At 38.4% G+C, this 17543-nt stretch overlaps 1 protein-coding gene and 1 non-coding gene across 2 annotated transcripts in view; one reads left to right on the top strand and one right to left on the bottom strand.

Moving 5' to 3' along the window:
* The window catches only part of Arhgap18 (Rho GTPase activating protein 18), a 172892-nt gene that overhangs the window by 128895 nt on the left and 26454 nt on the right, over positions 1-17543 (bottom strand). The gene's annotated exons all lie outside the window — the stretch shown is intronic.
* On the top strand, positions 14265-14343 carry Trnag-ccc (transfer RNA glycine (anticodon CCC)). Its single transcript has one exon. It is a non-coding gene; the product is annotated as a tRNA-Gly (tRNA).

Genomic DNA, 17543 nt, shown 5'->3' with positions numbered 1-17543 from the left:
TGAAGGGTTTTCACCCAAACTCCCCATACTTCACTTGAGGAAGAGCTCCTTAAGTAATATCCTAGCACCAAAATTGTTTGCACTCCTGAAATATGCTCTTGAAACATCTAGAAAGGCTATTCTCCCTTCTATTTAATAATTTGGCTAGTTGGGTATGTGGCAAAGGCTCAGAGAACACAGCTATAATCATGAAGACCTTAGCTGCCTGAAAATTTAGACACTAGAAATTATAGGGTGGAGGCTGTTCCACAAAGGTATCTATATCTAGTCCAAACTACTTCTTTTATAGAAGCAGCTGCTATGGAAAAGGAAGGGTAGGCACTAGCTGGTCAGATGATTACAGAGCCAAGATTGTGAGGTCTGATGAAAACTCTACATCCTGGCACCAAAATACTTTCTTGCACTGCAAATTGTTCGAGGTCAGAACAACAATACATTCAACCCACTGTCCCTGGCTCAGTCAAAATATCTATCTATTAGAAGAACTTAAGTCAAGTACTTCTGAATCACTTCAAAGTAATTTCTTTAAACTTCTTTTCCACCCCAACTCCTGCCAAAAAAAAAAAAAAAAAAAAAAAAAGTTATCTATAGTTTAGTGGGAAAAAAAAATTTAATTCCACTACAGACAGAAAAATAACATATTTTCCATCAACATTTATTCTAAGTAACCATATATTCATCTCTATTTTTCTTTAAAAAAGATGCTTTCCTTTCTCAATAATGAAATCACATGTTTAATATCTGCTGTGTCACAATCCTGCAGTTGAGGATTAATGAGTAACATAAAATTCTACCCAGTCATCATCCTTCCAAGCACGTCACATTTTACACATACATAGAATACTCACAACTGCTGTAGATTAGATATATTCATAAAAGCCACTTTTATCACAAATTAGCATAAGAGAAGAAAAGCAGCAAGCCTTGGTGTGACAGAGGTAGATTATAGAGTTTTCACACACACGCTATAACATATTGCCACTTCCGCTTACACAGAAGTAGTTTTAAAATTTTTCCAGAAGGTGAATATAACCTTCCAAATCTTTGAGTTTAAATCTTACTCTGATGTTCTGGGAAATTCATGCCACTATAAGTTATCAAGGATTCAAATCAAGGCAGTAGAGCAACATTTTTGGTCACAAAAAAAAAGTGAGGCATATATCAGAATTCTCTCTATTGTAAGTCTGCCCAGCTCGAAAGTAATATTGGTCATAACCTTGCAAAGATCATCAAAATAAAGCTGTGGTGAGCAAATGGATACATTACTTGAAGAAAACAAAGTGAAATGGGCAGAGCCCTCTTGGATTTCATTTCTTTCAAGAGAGACAGCCTTTACATTATTCTATGCAGTCTATTGGGAACATTCATATATTAGAAGAATATAAAAAATTCAGTAGAATCAAACATTTTTTAAAAAGACTTTTTCAAAGGTTTCAGTCCAGAGCAAAAATTCTACCATCTCAATGTGAACGAGAGGCATAAAATGAGCCCATCTGAGAATCATCCACAGATCTAAGAGCCGATACTAGGTACCAGTGATGGCTGCCACAGGATGCTCTGATGATGACTAGTAGGGCTTGTCTCTTAAAAAAAAAAAATAATAATTCTCTATCAACCCATGGCTCCACTAAAGTCACATGCTCAGTTATTACATAGTTACAGACTCACTTTATCAAGTACCTGGAAGAGTTAGAGGAGTCAGATTCAACCCAGGTCTTAGGAGTTTGTTTTTAGTCAGGACTGACAAATGTACATTTATTTATAATATCAATCATGATATTAAATACAATAAAAACACTTCAATGCTAAGGGAACAACCAAAAAGAGAAATATTTTCCAAGTTGTAAGGAAGAGGACACAATTAATTAAGCAGGATGCATATGCCACTTTCCCCCAAGCTTTCTGTATTAACCATTATTTCATAACTAGAGAAAATGTGAGTAAACATACATCAAGACATACTACCATGTCAGGTCTTGAATTAGGGTGGGCAGAGTGAGGCTTTCTACAGGAGGGTGAACAAAAGAAAACACATGCTAGCTGACTGCTCATGAAAGTCAGGATGCATTCACAAAGTGCTATGAAGTTGTACAAGAAGAGCACATGCTCATGTTCTATAGCACAATAGCCGACTATAATTCACAACAATCTATTGCATATCTTATAAAGAACTACAAGAGAGGAGTTTGAAGTTTTCCAACACAAATAATTGATAACCAGTCAGGCAAGGTGGTGCCTATAATCCCAGTGGCTCACGGGGCTGAGGCAGGAAGATCCAAGTTTGAAGCTAGCTTCAGCAACTTAGCAAGACCTGGTCTCAAAATTTAAAAAAAAAAAAAATCAAAAGGGTTTGGGATGTAGCTCAGTGGTCCAGTGCCTCTGGGCCCTGGGTTCAAACCAATTTAAAAAAATAATAATAACAATTTAAGGAGATGGCATGAAAATTACATCAATTTTATCATTAACATTGTATAATGTATCGATTAACACACTTTGCCCCATAAATTTGTACAATTACTGTATGTCACTTAAAAAAAAAAAAACTTTAAAAAAGCACTGTATGCCAAATATAGTGGCATAATCCTGTAAATACCAGAAACTGAGGAGGCCGAGGCAGGAAGATCCCAAACTTGAGGCCAATTGCAGCAACTTAGTAACCCTCGGCAGTTTAGCAAGACCCTGTTAAAAATTTTTAAAAGAAACACTGGGGATATAGCTCAGTGGTAGAGCCCCCTGCCCCTGGGTTCAAATCCCAGATGGAGAAGGTAGGTACAATTAGGGACTCCAATAAAAATATACAAACTTATGCCAGATGTTTAGGGACTTGTAGAGCCTGGCAAGTATTTAGTCTATATTCCACCAGAAATGGGAAACAATCCAAGGTGAGTGAGCATTAGGTTAATATAATCAGATCTGTGCAAAGAGGGAACACTCTGCTTGGCTATGAATACCACAGTGGGAGGAAAAGATGGCAACGAGATCAGTTAGCAGGCCAGTACAGTAGAACATATGGTATCGCAGGGTGCTGTGATGACAGATGTGACAGATCTGTCTGTGCCTCATCTTCTCCCCCAGTTCATGCTGCACATGACAATGCAAAGAAACATACTGGCAACTGACTCCTCAGGACCTGGCAGAATGCAGAAACCCAAAGGGAAGGAGTCTGAAACTACCCTGTGGTTTCTAACCTAGGTGAATGAAGAGAGAGGACAGGCCCTGATGTGACCTATGACAGGAAGGTCTCAGGCAACTTGTGGTCATGAAGTACCTGGATGACAGGTGAAGAAAAAGTGTAAACATTCTTTTCCTACCTGAAGTCTTGGTCTCTAGCCATTCTTCCCCAAGAGGACAAGCAGCCCGCAGAGTACTTCTCTGCCTTATTGATGAGAGCTGCATTCACCCATTTCTCAAGGATGCTTACTTTCCACACTGGGAGTCCCCTAGGTCCATTAATCTTGGAAACTTATTCAGTTTTAGTCAAGGGTAAAGGGTCTCAGAGGGTAGAAAGAAAGATCAGAAAGGTGGATTTACTGAGCATCTGTGAAGTTTCAGGCTCTTATTAGCAGGCCCTTTAAAACAGTTTTTTTTTTTGGTAGGAGGTTGTTACTAGAGATTGATCCCAGGGTACTTTACCACTGAGCTACATCCACCCCTTTTTGAGATAGGGTCTTTCCCAGTGTGACCTTGAACATGTGATCCTCCTGAGTAAGTAAGTGGGTTTATAGGCATACACCACCACTGCCAGGTTATTTTATCTCTTGTTTTTTATTTGACGTACAGGGCTGCAAAATCTTTAGTATGCATCAGCTAATTAACTGCCCAACATCATCCAACCCTGGCAGAGTCCAGAAACAGGCTAACCCAACTCAGAGACCTAACTGCAACTTCTCATAACAGGCCCATCTCTTCTTCATTTAGGTTTGATGATAGTTGATTACTAAAGTCTGATCTTTTTTCAGCCTATTTAAAAATGTGATTATAGCTGGGTTTGGTGGTACACATCTGTAATCTCCAGGACTCAAGAGGTTGAGGCATGAGGATCACAAGTTTGAGGACAACCTGCAACTTAGCAAGACCTTGTCTCAAAATAAAAATCAAAAAGGACTGAAGATATAGCTCTTTGTTCATCCCCAGTACCACAAATACACACACAATGATTATTAAATAGAAAGCAAAAACTAAGAATAAATCTCATAATTGAAAATATTCAAGCTAGACTCAAAATTATAAATTTTTCCATAGTACCTACCTATGATTCCACCACAGATGTTTAAGGCCATTAGGTCTAATATCCATTAGGCTCTATTACAACACAATTCTGATAATATGTTTTTGATTTCTGCTGAGCTCTGGGGTGTTAGTACTGATCTTTAATTTCAATTCATCCACATAGTTTTGTTCTATCCAAACCAAAGAATAGTATGATTTATGGATCATGGTATTTTGAACATTTGGTTTATACCATCTTGAACCCACTTTTTGTGAACAATGAGATGAGGAAAACATCTGCTCCCAAAAATGCTGGGCCAGGTGAGATAACATCCTTTTCCCTCTTCCTTTTCCTCTTCTTTAAATAGAGGCCCATCCTTGTTTACAGGATAAGGGCAAGAGGTAAAATTCTTTCCAAAAAAGGATGTAGCGCATTATGTTGCTCTTAAGATGTTGTGTAAGATTGTTTCAGTGGCTGTCGGAGATTTATCAACACAAGAGTAGCTAGACTCTCACCTACGTCAATAGTTACCTGGAAGAAGCTCAATGGAGCTCTGGAGGATCCTCTAAAATCAAAGGCTCCAGGGACATCTCTCTCAACTGCTGCCACTAAGCCTGTTTCTGAACCTGTGGATGAGGCTTGTTACCAACCAACGGGACGGTTCTAAGGTACAAATAAGCTGGCAAGGGACAGAGGAGAAAAGGGAGCAGGCATTCACTGGATTTTGTTCATTGAATATCTACAGAGTACACATCTCTTATATCACTGTTTTGTTCCGATAGTACAGACAGGGACACTATGACTCAAAGATGAGCAGCTAGGAAAACTATGCTCAGATTTAAAAAGGAAAAAAAAGGAAATGTAATTCAGAATAAAATTTCTTTGGTCCAAAAATCCATGCTTTCCTCTCATACTGTCTTGCATATAAAGCACCAGAGACACTATCAAGGTGAATTTAGTCTCATTACCAATGTACCTTACCAAATCTAACAGACCTACTACTGATGGCCTTGCAAAACACTGGTAAGGAAAGAACACTACTGATCATGTTTATGCCACCAATAAGTCACACCCCAGTTTCAGAGATGTTCTCATGTGAATTACACAAATGTATACCTTGGAATCAACAAAACACAAAAGCAGAGTATAAACAATTATTTTATTTTTCAAAAAAAGGTTACAATCTTGGTTCTTTTAAGGTTTACCAGAACTTTTAAATCTTTCATAAGTGCTGATAGCCAGGCCTGGTGGCACATGCCTGTAATCTCAGTGACTCAGAGGGACTAAGGTAAAGAGGATTCCAAGTTCAAGTCCAGACTGAGCAACTTAGTGAGATCTCATCTCAAAAATAAAAAAGGGTATATTGGGGCTTTAGCACAATCGGTTAAATCCCCAGTTCTACAATAAATATATAATACTGACAGTCATTTACTCCATCATTCATACTTTTTTTTTTAAACTTATACATGCACTGTCCTGCCACTCCAGAATAAGAGGCATGTTACCAATAAATAACAATCAAAGTGTTCTAGTTATGGAGATAGACCACAGAAGCAAGAGTGAACATGAAGCACAAAGTAGGTAATTCTTTCAGGAATGAAACAAGTTGTCAACTTTTCTATGATGAACACAAAGTTCAGGATAGTTATGGTTAGTTACTTACCTCCTTTTTTTTTTTTTGGTACACACAAATAACTGACTTCAAGTACAAAGCACTCATTTTAATATGAAACCTCCACTCTAGATTTTTTTCTCTTTTTGGTAGCACTGGATATTGAACCTGAGGTGCTCTACCACTGAGCTACAACCCTTTTTTGTTTGTTTTGAGACAGGATCTTACTAAGTTGCTGTGTCTGGCCTAAAACTTTCAACCCTCCTACCTCTGCCTCCAGAGTGGCTGGGATTACAGGCCAGCACCACCACACCCAGCTCCTTCATCTTTAAGACTCATTGCCTTTCAGAGTAACACAGGAGTCTTTGCTATAGTGCATGCTTTCATCATTATGGGCCTAGACCGGTAATCCTCCAGATTCTATATATCACCACCATTACCCATCACCTTCCCTGACTTGGTGGTAGGACTACTGGACAGACTCTTGGATTTTGGCTGCATCTTCTGAGCCAGTTCTGCTAGGACAAATTCATAGGGTTTTGTTTTGGCTTATGCTTGAATCACTAAGAGAGCCCTAGAGACCCACTGATATGTCCTGAATCACATAAGGGCTCATTTATTCTCAAATTTGTTTTACACTTACCAGTGAACGTATTGTAGCTTGACAGACTTCAGTTAGAAATAGTTATTTATTTATGCATTTGTGTGTTTATTTATTTAGAGCTACTGGGAGTCAGCTTTGGTGCATGTTAAATAGATGCCTTCCCACTGAGCTATCCCCCCAGCCATAGACATTCATTTCTGAACATCAAAGCCATTTCTTGTCCCACTGATTAATGAAGCAAACGTCTATCTAAAGAAGGAAATCCCACCAGGTATAGCGGCATACACTTGTAATCCCAGTGTATGGGGAGTGTGAGGCAGGAGGATCTCAAATTTGAGGCCAACCACTACAACTTAGTGAGACCCTTTCTCCACATATATAAAGGACTGGGAATGTAGCTCATTGATAAAGTGCCCCTGGGTTCAACCTCCAGAACCAGAAAACAAGAAAATCCCTAAGTGCCTTTTGACAGATGAAGAACTTTCTCTTTACTTTATAACTTCCTGGATAACAAATGTGAAGTCACTGAATTGGGCCCTAAATATCATCTCTGGCATCAATATCAACGGATTTGCTTATTGTTCTGATGGCCACTCATCAGTTTATTCACTGGGCAAATACTTCTCGACACACCACTACTAGTGTGAGGTACTGATTTGACATAATTCACTGATGAATAAAAAGAAATATCACTTGAAAACACACACACACACACACACACACACACACACACACACGGGGCCCAAATTCTTAAATCCCTTAGTTGAAAAACATGCACTTAATAAGATGTCAATTATATGCTAATTTGTATTAGTTTTCACTTATTACCTTAGTACATCCTGACCTCTGCTTCTATTTAACAAATGAGAATGTGGAAAGCTTCATCAGAAAGAGGAAGCAATTTATAAGAATTTGAACCCAAGTCTCCTGACTCTACATCGGGCCTATGGCCTTTCTACCAAAGCTTACTGTTATGATGTCTATCCACAGGAGTGTTATCATAGGTTAGAAGTTCTAGTCTTGGGTAGATTTGTGTTGTGTAGGTTTGAGCATTGTGGTGTCATTAATGAAACTCAGAATAATTTACAAGCAACTACAGTACTCTAACCTTTATTCAGTCCTTCAATTAAATAGGTAGACAAGATACCTGATGTTTATTTATATTTGGCAATGGAAGAGCTGTGGATTCATATTTTAAACAATGAGGTGGTCCATACATTCTCTCTAGTTGGCTAGTATTAACCTTGTATGGGAAACTGTAAGGCATATTCCTCAAACTTTGTGTTAAAGTTACACTGTTATCATTGGAACTTTGTTCATAACAAAGGATTATTCCAAAAAGTGACTCCCTTTTACATTGAGATAACACTTAGTTCCGATAACTCCATCATCTTGGGTCTGAATCAACTATGGAGCAAAGCATTTGCCTACTGGTTTCTATCCCACTACCCTGCTATGGTTTAAATATGAGGTATCCCCCAAAAACTTATGAGAGACACAATGCAAGAAAGTTCAGAGGTGAAAGGATTGTTACTAGAGACTTAACTTAATCAGTGCATTAATCCTCTGGTAGGGATTAACTGGATGGTAACTGTAGGCAGGTGGAGTATGGCTGGAGGAGATGGGTCCCTGGGCACCTGCCTTTACGGTATGTATTTTGTCTGTGGTGAGGGAAGTCCGTCTCCTGGCGCAATCTCCTAAAATGCTTTAATCCATCACATTCTTCTGACATGATGTTATGCCTCACCTTGGTCCTCAAAGAATGAAGCTAGCTATCTGTAAACTAAGACCTCTAAAGCTGTGAGCCCCAAAATAAAATTTTCCTTCTCTGATCAGTCTTATTCATTTTTTTTGCTGCTGTGACCAAAAGACCTGACTAAAACACCTTCTCTGTGTCACTCTAAGGGCGTTTTAAGACTGTTCTTTGGGTCTTGAGTATGTGTGGTACCAGGAATTGAACCTGGGTCTTTGCACATGCTAAGCAAGTGCTCCAACACTGAGCTACATCCCCAGCACTTTATTTTGAAACAGGGTCTCACTAACTTGCCCAGGTTGGCCTCCGCCTCCTCGTGTTTCTGCCTCTCAAGTATCTTCTAGGTATTTTAAATGAGTGTTGCAAATTATATATGTATCCAGCATTTTAAAAAAGCAAAAGACTAATTTTCACAGGGAAAAAACTATTAACTTAGATCTTCCATAGATATTTTCTAGAAAGGTCCAATCACTTAAGTATGTACACACTTCAGTGTATGATCATTGCATCTTTAACATGATCCCTGGGAATAAGTCTGGTACTCTTTTAGACCACTACCTTGTTACATTGAAGTTATTTATATTCCTTATCACCCCTCTGTTCCCCCACACACTCAGACTCTATAGGACTACCCCTTCCTTGAAGGGAAAAGGTTCCAACCATTTCCCTATAACTGTTGGTACGCAGTCATTCAATCACATTTGTGGCCAAAGCAAATGCCATCAATGTGGCCAAAGACAAGAGGACTTCAAGAGTCCTGCTTCCCCACTAAGGCAGTAAATGGGTTGCTATAAACTTGATAAAATGAAATATATTTTGGATCCTTGGTAGAAAAGTGTTTGGCCGCTAAGATAAACACTGGAGGTCTGTGGTAATAATAAGCTGCTGTTCTGAATCAGTCATTGTTAATATCACCCGACATCCCCTGTGAAGGCAAAGAAACTACACCTTCTCAAAGAGTGCATATGATCACTTTCCTTCCATCTCCCTTCTCCTAAAAACACAATCGCTATCATATTAGAATTGTCTAATTCGTTAATAGTCACAACCTGTCTTTGTCTTACTGAGCTACAGAATACATGAGGAAAAAATGCATCAAGAACAGAGTCCAAAATACTCTACAGCACAGCACTAAATTACCACTTTCATCACTAATCAACAACTATAATTAAGCCTAATTATAAATTACAAGTATCTAATTTTAGGAGACCTTTACATTATAAATCCTAGATGTTAGAGACATTATCAATTTAGCTACTTGAAATTACTTCAGGGCCAAAAACTTTCTTTGTGCATCCTTACTTCTCGAGTTTGTCCTAAAATACATTTTTTTTTTTTAAGTGGTACTGGGATGGAGTCCAGGGGTGATTTACCACTGAGCTATCTATCTATGGGTCATGCTAAGTTGCTGAGGCTGGAGAAATAATTTTGTTCCAGAACATACACAAGTGCATAGCAGAGAACCTAATCTCCTGGTTTGTAGCTTTGAACCACCATCAATTAAGTTTCTGTTGGACTTGGAACATTTTCAACTAGAATTGGCGATACTTATCTTTGCTTGAAGAAATGGCATAAAAAAGCCATAAAAAAGAAACTCTCACGTTCATTTGCAAGGTGATGGCCCAATGGCATCCTGCTGATGAATTGAGGGGTCACATTGCACAGGAGAACCCCTGCACTTCAACATTGTGGGTGTGTATTGCAACAGATTTCACTGATGGGATGGTGGCCCACGCTTTGCACATCAACGGCTCACATAGATATGACGGTGACAGCATCTAAAGGAACAGCGTCTAAACATCCCTGATCTGGAGATACCGGGCAGCCAAGAATGACGATAAATAGGGGGGAAATGTTCCCTCTTCTAGCTTACAACTTCTTGAGATCTTTGATAGGGAACTTCAAATCATTAAGGGATCTGCAGGATAGCAGCTTTAGTATAATCTCTTCTTGGAACATAAGCAGGGTAGCAATTTGGGGGCATTCCTGAAAGCCACATGACACCAAACATACTTCAAGTACAAGGGCCTATGTGCTTGGTTGTCCTATTGAGAGGAAGGTGGCCTGCCATGGACTTGCTTTGGAGAAGACAGCTGGTATTAGGGGTCATCTTTTCCGTTTAGGGTGGACTTTATCTCAGGAGTATCAGCAGCTTATATCATATGACAGTGAGTTAGTCACCACACTTCTGAGTTCAGTCATCACTCTGCCTGCCATGCTGACTATCCTGCCCACAGGCCATGGAAGAAAAGTAGCTAGCTAGTCCCCCACAGCCAGATCTATACCATGCGCCTCCAGCCCAAGCTAATGCAGATTCCAGGGACATTGGGGTGAAGAAAAATGCTGGGCTCAGGGGTTCTACTTCAGTATTGCTGTTCTGGAAAACTCATTAGCTCTAAGTCTGTGCAAGTTAGCTCATCTGTGCCTCCATTCCCTCAGCAAGCAGTGAAAGGGTTAGATCACATAGGCTCTCTGATCCCCTCCATCTTTGCTGACTGTCACCACTGTCATATCAGTCATCTGAAGGGCACCACTCATTAGGCTTGCTTACTGAATGCTTGGCACCTGAAGTGCCTTTCAATCATCATCTTTTTTAATTCATAAAATAGGTGATGATACTGTCCCATTTAATAGATTTAAAAACTAAGACTTAAAAGTAGCTTACAAAGGGTGCTACCTCTGCCTAGGCCTTTTGAAGTCTTTGAGTCAAAGAGTACTTTGATTTAAAAAGTCACAAACTCAGACACCACACACACACACACATACACACACACACAAACCTATATTGAAAATAAAATGAAATAGTATTTTTATAACCATTCCATCTTAACTGACAACTTCACTTTTGACTCTGCCTTTTAAACTGCCAAATCAAGCAAATAGTTTCATTATGTTAAACACAATGTTGCATAAATCTGGATGATTCCTCTGACAGGCCTCTAAGGTGTGTGACAGTGATATGCAGGTACTGAAATCAAAAGCAGCCTCAGGAAAACCAACCTTCTGTATAGGGACCTGGTGTTCAAAAATACCTTTGTCAGGGTGACTCCACTTCAGGGCCAAATGTTTTTCATTCACCTGTCATTTTCATCAAGCATTAATATGCAAAAAGCAAGGTTTCTACTGGCTGCCATAATGAGGTGAACTTTTAGCTTTAATTTGGTTGCCACCTGCTGGCTAAAAAACAAAAAAAAAATCTTCCCTGTGAAGAAAAAAAAATGCTTGGAAACTCAGAAGGACAAATGTAAACAAATGATGAAATCCACATCAAACCATGTGGGAGAACTCAGGTCATCTTACAGAAGAGAAGGGAGTCAGTATTTAATGCGTAGGTGGAGGGTCAGGCACGGTGCGGGGTGCTTCAGACCCATCACTTCATCAGCTGCAAAACCCTGTGACAAGCAGCCATTTTGAAGAGGAGAAAACAAGCAACTAGCTTCAGATTACACCACCACAAAGTGACAAGGAATTCAAAACCAGGTCTCACTCAGGCATCGGCTTCTCTTCAAATCTTGCCATTACCCTGGTGTACCCAAGGATCTCAGCCCTTATAGGAAACACTGATGAGTGGAGGATCAGCAGTAGAGACATAGCTCAGTGCAGAGCCAGGAAGACTTCAAGACATTTCACAGTGAAGCAGAGACAGGCCACATAAATGCTTCATAACTTTGGCAGGGAGTTCCATCAACAATTCGTCAAAATAAACTAGTTGGAAATATTGCGAGAGTCAGCCATGGAAGCAATTTCAGGAGGTCAGAAGAAATTAAGACTTTTAAATGGTAATTAGATTTATTTAGTCTCTTAAGCAAAAATAAATAAAAAATAAAAACCAAAAAACGGGTTGGGCATTTTTCTTTGGCCCCTTTAGGAAACTCACAGAGCTCACCTATTTCCTCATGACCATCAGTACTGGGTGCTACCTAGGACCAACACCCGGCCTTGAAGAGCTCACAATCTCGTTCACAGACACAAACATGAAAGAGGTTTCCATACTTGGGGGCACTATTTCTCATCTTGCTTTTGTCTAAAAGGCCTTATATTACCGAAATAATGATGGCTAGTGTTTGAGCCATGTTTAAAGTGCTTAGAACAATCTTCATACAATGGCAAGAGATAACTGTATCTTTACTTTCTCTTTTATAGATGGGAGAGTAATTTGTCTCAATCTACATAGATCTGTCAAACCCAGGCCGTCTGCTCTACGATTCAAGTCTTTAAAGATGTTGTTATGGGCCTCTGTGAGGGGTACGATTGCTTTGGTTTCACAGAAGTTTAGGATCAGAAAGGACATGAGACTTGTCAACTGTTGCACAGTTAAGCAGCTAGCGGAGCCAGAAAGGGAATAATTCTCCAGCCTTGAGTCAATTCAGTTCTCTCGACCAATATCACATTATTTCTGAAACCAAAACTACAAGTGCAAGAATGCCAATACATGTTACTTAAGGGAGTTCAAGGTCAAGCTGTTGAGCAAAGACATACAGTAGCAGTATCAGCGAGTGGGTTTATTCCAGGCAGTCTGCTTGGAGTCAGAGTTATTTCCAGAGCCAGCCTACCATGCCAGGAATTCCTACTCATCTTGGAAGCCAGCTCCCATCCACAGACAGGCCTGGCACTAGAAACAATTCTATGGTGAGAAGTGATTAGCTAAACATCACAGAGAGCCTCTGTATTTTGAGGTAGCATGTGAACTTACCATTTACAGGGTTTACCAAATAAGAATGATCATCAACTTCTGGGGCAAATTCAAATGTCAGATTAATATTCTAGAATTGATTGGATTGGAAAGATGCAAGAATTATAAGCCAAACATCCTTGTGAAAGTCACACCTATATGAAAATCATTATCTTCCAATGAAATGTTACTTGGAAGTTTTAGAAGGAGTAACAATTATCTTTTCATAACCATTTCTCATTGAAAATGCTATAATTGGAGGAGGTAGTTATGACTACTATTTATCACTAATCAAACAAAATAATGACACTGAAGGCAGTCGATAATGAATGACAAATCAGAAAATTAACTTGTCCAGAATTAAAAAGACACAAAATCATAGCTAATGATCATCAGTGACATAAAGGAATTTGACAGATGTTTCTTCTTTGATTCATTTTATTTAATTTCTCAGGGCATTACTGCTTTCAGGTATTCATCTCCCACTGCCATAGAAATGTCTGAGGTTTTTATAATGAGGTCTAGGGGATGAAAGGGGGAGAATGAAAGAAGGGAAAGGAAAAAGCACAAAGGTAAATGTGATTCCACAGAAAATTTTTTATAAACATGTTACAGTTTTCATTGCTCTAAAATACTTTATATCATTGCTAATAACTTGAAGATAGATCCATCATGCTCTGTCCCTAAGCTAAATATACTGCATTTGTTAAGTTCTAATATAACATTTCAAGAAATGTGCATCTAGAGAGGATGATCAGTTTGGTATGAAATACCCAAAATACATCACATGAGGTAAAGTGAAAGGAAATAGGGATGCCTGTATTTAAGAAAAAAAATTTACAGAAATGTAATAGCAAACATTTACAGAATGTACATGACATATCATAGAGTGTTATTTGGTCTACCTGTCTAGATGTATTATCTTATTTAATCCTTACAACAAATCATCTGAGGCATCATTACAATTTATGGATGAAGAAGTCAAAGATTAGAAATACTGCTCATCCAGTATCACAGGCTGGCAAGTGGGGAAGGGTAGATCTCTTTGCAGCTCTGCCTTTTCTGACAATCCAACACCTCCTGCACCTGCTCTAGTGGCTTTAATGTAAGAAACAAGTGCTCATCCTGGGTGGAAGGTTGCAAAGACAGTGTCAATAGACAGCACCTTGGGACCAGTGCTGCCACTACCTGAGACTGAGTTCAGGGAAAGTCATCCCAATGCATCAGGGTTCTGTCATTTCTAAAACAAGAGTTTATATGATCACAGAAGTTTTTAAAAACTCAAATTCTCTCATTCCAAGTATTTGAAGATATATTGATGAGGAAATGCATTATTTTTTATGCATTGAAATTTGAAGGAATAGGATTGGAGACATTGATTACAATGGAACAGAAATGTAAAGAGTAAATGAGGGGCCGAGAAGATAGCTCAGTTGGTAGAGTGCTTGCCTCCCATGCAAAAGGCCCTGGGTTCAACTCCCAGCACTGCCCACCCCATCACCAAAAAAAAAAAAAAAAATTTGGGGCTGGAGTTCAGTGGTAGAGTGCTTGCCTAGCATGTGTGAGGCACTGGGTTTGATTCTCAGCCCCACATATAAATAAATAAAATAAAGGTCCATCAGCAATTAAAAAAAATTTAAAAAGAATAAATAAAATTATAGGTCTCAATCTCATTCAATGTTGAATACATTTACATTTTATCAGTATTTTGATATATTTTATAATAATGGTATAGTAGAACCAAAAGTCACCCCAGAACTTAGCTTTTCCAAGGTGAAATTCTCAAATTATATTCTTTGTGTCCTTTGTTGTTATTTTCCTATCTTTGAGTCAGTGTCTTTCAAAAGAATCAGTCAAATTCAAAAATCCCTTACATGCTAAAATGACTTCATTAATTTGAAACAGTTTAGATATAATTTGGCAGTGCTAATAAAAGTGTTCTAAACATCCATACTCAACAAAAACTTTCAATGTTGATGGTATTTATTGAACAATCCACTCTCAAATACAAATTTTAGATGATATATTAGTTTTCTATCAAATTAAGTTATGATAAAAAATTATGACATTGATAGAAAATCCATGTTGTATAGCCATTCTACTCTAAAAATTAAATTGTTCTATGGCAATGAATTGGGAGTCTTGATTTCTATTCTTAATTTCTTTACATTTTAGTGCCGGTTGGTATACACTTTTTTCTCTAGGTAGCTAGCTCCATCGGTACCCTGTCAACATCTCAGCTCTATTTGCCCATCTTGTCAGTCTGTGAAAACTACAGAAAGGTGTCCCCAAAAACTTCTAAAAAATGACAGCAATGAGCAGCCCTCAGTCTCTGATCCAAAGTAACCTCAAGAGCATATAAACTATCAGTAAAGCAGGGCAACTCAATAGAAGTAGTTTATAAACCATTGAGTTAACATATCTAAAACAGTTTGTATCAAGCGAATCAGGAAGTAGATGCCTTAGCAAGGGAGGTAAACGCAGACAGATATATAATGGCAGTATCTATCCTAAGGTTGTCCATAGGCCAACATGAGCCTTCCCAAGTAGACAAGGGGGTAAATAAGGCCAGGCCAAGTCAAATATCTCAATGGTCTGCCTATAAATAGATGCAGTACTCTTGGATGTACACTTAAAATTTCCACATTTCCTTGTCACTGGTCAATGATAATGTATTAATAAAATAGCTTCATTTTTACATGACCGAATATGAGTTGACCATACCTATTTAAACACTCCTGTCCTCATAACAAGTCAAATGTAACACAATATGCATAAATCATGGAGCTACAGATTGCTGTTTTAATCACAATTCGAACACTCAAGTAATCATAACCATGGTCCGAAAAGTAGTATATTGCCAGGCCCCAGAAACCTGTACCCCTCCCATATCAATATCCCCCTACTATCTGAACTTAATTTTTTTTTTAAAAAAATCCCTAAAGCTGTGCTTCAATTTTTCCAAACTTTCTATAAATGTAAATATAATTATTGGAACAAAGAATATATATTGTATAAGGGGAAAAAGGCAGAAATGTGGATGAATATTGTGAGCATAAGTGTAGTTTATTCATTTCATAGTGCTCCATATGGACAGAATACAATTTAACCACACTATTATGAATAGAAATTAGAGCTGATTCTTATTTTTATCCATACAAATGTGCTACAAATGTTCTTCTATGTTTCTTAGTACATCTGTGAGCAAGTTTCAACTGAGTATATACCTAAGAGAGGAATTTCTGGGTCACAGGGTATGCATATCTTCAACTTTAGCAGATAATGCTGGAAAGTTCTGCAAAAGGGGTTGACCCTATGCATTCTCTCAGCAGTGTGTGAAACTTCTCAGTTCTAGATCATTGTCAATACTTGGCATTGTTACCCTTTTGGATTTTAGCCTATCTATTGGGTGAAAAAAAACCTTGAAATCAAGTATACAGCTGAATTGTATCAAACATCACATGTATCCAATTAGACAATTGTTTTTGTTACTTTTTGATAATGTGATAAATTGTGGTATTTAAGTGTTAAACCAATGTTATTTTCTGGAGTCAGCCCAACTTATTTGTTACATGGGTCGTCCACGCCCCCCGCCCCAACCACCACCACCACCACCACATTTTTTCATTCCCGGGATAGAACTCAGAGCCTCAAGCATCCTAGGCAGGCATTCTTCCATTGAGCCACATTCCTAGCCTCATATTATCTTTTTCTGTATGATTCCAGAGTTGGTTTCACAGTCATTTTGTTAACAACTTTTCCATCTAGTTCAATAAAATAGGAATATAGACAATAGTAGGCAGAATGATGCCCTTACCCACAAAGTGTCCATATCCCAATCCCTGGAACCTGTGAATATATTATACAGCAAAGGGAAATTAAAATTGCCAAACAGCCAACCATAAAATACAAGAATGTTCTAGATCATTCAGATGGGCCAGAAATATTTAAGAGTCCTTAAATGCAAAGAGCCAAGGCAGGAGAGATCAGAATGATGCAAATGATAAGGACTAGAGTGCAGGGACTTTGGAGGAGCTAAGGAATGCAGACAGCCTCTGGAAACTGGAAAGGGTAAGGAATCTTCCTCAGAGCTTCCAGGAAGGAATGCAGCCTACCAACATGTAGAGGTTAGCCCAGTGAGATCTGTATTGGATTTCTGACATAAACAACTATAAGATAATAGATTCATAGTGTTGTCAGGCACTAGATTTGTTGTAATATGTTTGTAGCTGTATTAGAAAAGTGTGGCACACACTTAGGTAGCCACTCTACAAAGAAAAGCAAGGAATTATCAAATCAATTTCTTGCGATCATCTTCACAGTGTTTGACATTGAGGTTATGCTGGTCTCACAATAATGTGTCGCATCCTTCCTCTTTTCCTGACTCAGTTTAAAAAACACTTATCACTTTAAGTGCTTTGAGGAACTCATTAATGAGGCTATCTGGGCTAAGGGTGTTCCTGGGGAGAGGTTTTAATTATAAATTCAATTTTATAATTATAGGATGAGTCTAGTATAGACTGTCAGTTTTGTTGTTAGGTTATACTTACTTGGAACTTGTAAATTTCAAGTAAATTTTCAAATATGCTGGTTCATTATATTTCTTTAAGATCTTCTAATGTCTTTTTTTTTTTTAAAGGGGGGGGGGGGGTGGAGGGTGACCAGGGAATGAACCCAGGAGCACTTAACCAT

Source organism: Callospermophilus lateralis, chromosome 6 (genome assembly GCF_048772815.1).
Source record: "Callospermophilus lateralis isolate mCalLat2 chromosome 6, mCalLat2.hap1, whole genome shotgun sequence".
NCBI classification, from domain to species: Eukaryota; Metazoa; Chordata; class Mammalia; order Rodentia; family Sciuridae; genus Callospermophilus; species Callospermophilus lateralis.
This window is presented reverse-complemented; position numbering and strand designations above follow the sequence as displayed.